Source organism: Juglans regia, unplaced genomic scaffold, assembly GCF_001411555.2.
Source record: "Juglans regia cultivar Chandler unplaced genomic scaffold, Walnut 2.0 Scaffold_4208, whole genome shotgun sequence".
Taxonomy (NCBI): Eukaryota; Viridiplantae; Streptophyta; class Magnoliopsida; order Fagales; family Juglandaceae; genus Juglans; species Juglans regia.
In genome coordinates, this window is record NW_023359049.1 from 1 (window position 1) to 224 (window position 224).

The 224-nt window shown below is 49.6% G+C and overlaps 1 pseudogene; it reads left to right on the top strand.

The window, feature by feature from the left end:
• Positions 1-113: 113 nt before the first annotated feature.
• On the top strand, positions 114-224 carry LOC118345752 (annotated as a pseudogene; the record flags this gene model as incomplete).

Genomic DNA, 224 nt, shown 5'->3' on the forward strand with positions numbered 1-224 from the left:
GCCCTGCCCATCGCGTAGCCATGGGTTTGGATCAGATCTCCGATTGGATTGGGATCGGAAGGACGCTAGTATGTCGCTCAAGGATTATTTGAATTTTAAGTATTTAGTTTGATGGGTGCAATCATACCAGCACTAATGCACCGGATCCCATCAGAACTCCGCAGTTAAGCGTGCTTGGGCGAGAGTAGTACTAGGATGGGTGACCTCCTGTGAAGTCCTCGTGT